Here is a 4,883-nt window from a genome sequence, read left to right on the forward strand (position 1 = left end):
TTCTTAGCTTCTTCATCGTTGGATGCGGCTTTCAACCATCATTTGCAAGCATACGGTATGCTCAACATTTATTTATCCTTCTCATACTCAATGTATACTTTTTTTTAAAAAAGGAAGACAGCAAAACAGCAAATAAAAGTTTCACATGGAAATTACATTTTTACTCAAATTAAGCCTTTTTTATTTTCATTTGATTTTTGATTCAGTTCTTCAAAATATGAACTTTTTAAATTCATTTACCGTTTCAATGTTTTAAAAATCCACATTTTCTAAAAGGTTTCACATTTCAGAACAATTTTCACACTCAATGTATCCTATGTTGCAAAAATCATCTTTTTACATTTTGATAGAAATTCCTTTTCCAAATTTACACTCAAATTTTAATTGAATAAAAGAACTGAAATTCTGTTTTCAATACTTTCTTTAAACTTTAAAGTTCATTAAAACTAAAATGAAAAACTAGAAAAAGTTCGTTTTTTTATTCATTTTAGATTAAAATGACATTTTCAATTACAAGTTTTTAAAAATGAATGATTTTTTTTTAATCATTAAAAAAAATTGGAAATATGTTTTTCTACTAAAAAGTAAAATGAGCAAATCATAAAAATCCAGTTGAAATAGTTTTCAAATGTTGACTAAAAATGTAAGTTTTAAAAAATGTAATTGTATTTTCCAATGAATGTCAAACTGCTGAAATGAAAGGATGAAACTCCAAGCAGACACCGAACGGAAGTCCAATGTCTGCAGGAAGGGGGGATGCATCCAAGATGATGTGACGGCGTTGAGGGTCACAGGTTGGTGTCGGTGAACATGGTGTGCTCCTTCCTGATGGTGCTGAAGCCCTTGATGGTGTCCACAAACGCCTCATCGTCCATCAGCTGGGAAGGAAGCAAGGAAGAGGAAGCAAGCGGTGAAGATGAAGGAAGTCTTGCTCCAAACATTCCGAGAAGAAATGAGCCGTGGTCTTTCATGATCCAGACCATCCCTCACCATCCCGCTGTCATGGCCCCAAACGCTTGGGTCCCACGCTTTGTCTCCTGGTGGCGACTTCCTGTCCATCACCTGGCTGACACTGCGCCTCACGGAGGCCACGCCCCCTTGATCCTGAGGGGCCCCGTTCTCACATTTAGCTTCCAGTGCTTCCTGATGGCACCAAACCCTCCTTAGACACAGGTGGGTGGGAGTGGCAGACGTGTGTGTGTGTGTGTGTGTGTGTGTGTGTGTGTGTCACCTCCATCTTCATGGTGAAGGCCTTGAGCGTCACACTGCTGGCCACGCCCACCGTGTCAGGGACCGTGTCAAACTGCAGCAAAGACCAACACGTCCTTGTCAGCATCGCTGACCCGAACAAACTTCTTTTTACACAACAATCATCATCAGGAGTGATGAGTGATGTTATTCATGTACTACTACTGTAGTACTAGTATTGCTAGCATTACAGTACTACACTATATCTAAATGATGTGCAGTATTACTAGAAGTATATCTAAATTGTATTTTACTTTTATTTCATTTGGACTTTTTCCCCCATTTTCCAAATAAAATTTTTATTTTATTTCCTTAATTTGTTTTGTTTCTGATTTCACACATGACTGCTTTTATATTTCTTTTTTATTTTACTTTTATTTGCATTCCTTTTTTTTTACTTTCATGTGATGAATGCATTAGTTGGAACGTCACATGTTACTATTATGCATCCATTTCATGTCATGCTTTTTTTTTTATCAAATCAAATTCATTTTTTTAATTTTGTTATTTTTTTCGAATCTTTCACAATTGTCTATCATTTTTCATATCCATGTTTATAAAGTTGTTGTTGCTTTTTATTCTTATCTTTATAATCAATGATTTGTATTTCAGTGTTTGTTTTAGAATGTCCCAGCCTTGAATGCAGGATGTTGTGTTCTTATTATTCATGTTTATTTATTATTATTATTATTCTTCCACAGTATTTGATGACTTTATGTTTGAATATTGAGAGATGATATATTAGAAATAATCATCATCATCATAAGCATAATAATGATTGCATTTCTGACCAGCATGGAGTTGCTGGGGGGGTAAACAGCCAAGGGGTTCCTTTTGTTGACGGGCATGGCCACCAGGGGGGGTCTCTGTCTGGTTAGGTGGGGTCTGTTGAAAGCCTGCTGATGGAAAAGAAGGTTTGATGAAGAAAGAGAGGAACGTTGAGTAAAAATGTAGCAGCTGGCCGCCCACCTTGTGGAGGGCGCCCGCTAGGACGATGGCCATCAGCAGCAGTGCAATGGCCGCCATGAGCGCCATGAACCACAGCTCCTGAAAAACAGGCTCCTCCCCTTCACCGCCTTCCGCTCGCGCACCACCCATTGCTCCACCTCCCTCTGGAGGGGCGGGGCTTGGTGGGTCTGGAGGAAAAAGCTTCTTAAAAATGTCACGTGGAGGCTCTTTGACTGCTTTTTTAGCAGGAGGTCCATGGGCAAGACCAAAGAGCCGTCAAAGGCCCTCAAGGACAAGATAGTATAGCTTTTATTTGACCTTGATTAGCACTCGCTTCCAATAATCCTACCATCAAAGTTGTGGACCCTTCATATCATTGGAAGGGGGTAATCAGGGGATCAAATAGTTTTTTCCCCCCAGAGTGCGTGTGTAACCCGCCCTGCTTCGCACGGCCCGCACCGGTGCTCGAACACACGACCGTGGCAATGGGAGACAAGAGCGCTGACCACACGGCCACAAGGTCGGATCGACCGCGTGTTGTCAAGGCAGAGGGAATGAGGTTTACCAACGTGCACTTCACAGCCATCACACATGAATGACACAGCAGCTGATAGGTAACTGGAGACACGTGACGCCCCCTAGAGGCCAACATCAGTAAAAGCAGACCACATGAACATAAAAAGCTGCTAAAGATGACAATGAATAAAGATGGACTCACCGGCGTTCAGGTTCGTCTTTGTCGGGGGGAACTGGCGGCCCCGTCCAGTCCAAGGTCACGCATGGATCAGAAGGACCAAGACTAGCTCGGCCTGGGACCCTCACATTTGCAACATAAACACACAACGTTGCCCTGCAAGCCTTCGTGTTCGTCAGATGCAATCAAACGTTCCTGCTGTATTGTTGGACGCTTACTCGTCTCTCATCAGCCTTAGCTTGTAGTCCAGGGTCGCCATGGCAACAGCCAAGTGTCGCCTTACCTGAGGAGGCGTGGCGTTGCTAATACAAGCCCCTTGTGTGTGTCGATTTCTGTATTTCAAATACTGACATTTAAGTTATGTGTTAATATGTACTTTTTAAAGGTTTTGATATATTTAGATATAGATACATATACTGTATTATATTTTTGTCATTCAGTTATAGATTTTGCATTCATATTTAATTGTATTTTTTTGTATCAGTTTAAGACCATCGCTCAAAAAAGAACAAAAAAGTCTCCAAACCAGAACAAAAAATGTTCTCAGTAGGACTCAGTAATGAGGAGCTCCACCGTTCTTGTTCATCACTTCCAAAATGGCTTTGGGCATGCTTGATGCCAGTGTTTCCAGGAGGCTAGTGGGAACATTGCTCCAAGTGGTGAAGATGGCTTCACCAAGGACATCAACTGTCTGGAACTGATGGCCATAAATGTTCTCTATGGGATTTAAATGAGGGGAACATGCAGGCTGGTCCAAAAGAGTGATGTTATTCTCCTTGAAGAAGTCCTTGGTCAAGCCAGCATTGTGAACTGCAGTGTTGTCCTGTTGAAGAACCCAGCTGTTACCACACAGACGAGGGCCCTCGGTCATGAGGGACGCCCGCCGCAACATCTGCATCCGTTTGACGACCCCACATCACCTGAAGCTCCGGTGTTCCACTGAATGAAAAAGCACCTCAGATCATGATGGACCCCCCTCCGCTGTGCCTGGTAGAAAACATCCCAGGTGGGATCTCCTTGTCATGCCAGTAACGTTGGAAGCCATCTGGACCGTCAAGGTTCCATTTGTTCTCATCAGAGAATAAAACTTTGTTCCACCTTTCAATGTCCCATGTTTGATGCTCCCTGGCAAAGTCTAAATGGGCACTTTTGTGGCGTTGAAGGAGACGAGGTCTTTGAATTCCTTTTTTGTTTTTTAAAGCCTTTTCCCTCAGATGGCGTCTGATGGTTATTGCACTGCAGTCGGCATCAGTAAGGCCTTCATGTGGGTGGAAGACCGCCTTGTGTCTTGATGGACAGCCAATGGGATCCTCCGGCTTAGCACAGGTGTGACATTTTTGTTGCATAATGCTCAGGATCTTTCCAAAAATGTAGAATGACTGTCTTACTGCACCCAACCTCAGCAGCCATGGCACGCTGCGAGAGGCCTTGCTTATGCAGCTCCACAATCCCACCACGTTGAAAGAGAAAGCTTCTTAGCTTTAGCATCAGGAGGGCATGACAGTGGGAATGATGACACTACATCAACATTTGGAGCACATTTGGGCTTTTATAGCGTGTGGTCTTAAACTTTTGATCAGCTGATAAACAGCCTATTTCAGTTGAATTGTTTTCAATAAATGACTTTTTCAAAGTGCTTTTTGCCTCTCTCCCCCCCCCCCCCCCTCCTTCTTGTTTTTGCATATTGTAGCTCTACTTAAAACCTCATTAAGATTCAAATGTGCAAAATGATCATTCTAGACATTTTTCAACGGGTCTTAAGATTTTGATCAGGAATGTATGTCATTTAAAAATAATTATATTCGTACTTTACTTTATATATTTTTACATATACTGTATTTTTTAAATATATTTTTTATATAGTATTTATGTCTATTAAAAATTTGCCGAAATAAAAACAGTAAATAAACGTTTTAAGAATCCTAAATAGCAAATTATTATTAGCAAATGAAAACCAGCAAAATAAACAAAATGTGTATATTTTTTATATGAT

The sequence above is a fragment of the Dunckerocampus dactyliophorus genome, chromosome 19 (assembly GCF_027744805.1).
Source record: "Dunckerocampus dactyliophorus isolate RoL2022-P2 chromosome 19, RoL_Ddac_1.1, whole genome shotgun sequence".
Taxonomy (NCBI): domain Eukaryota; kingdom Metazoa; phylum Chordata; class Actinopteri; order Syngnathiformes; family Syngnathidae; genus Dunckerocampus; species Dunckerocampus dactyliophorus.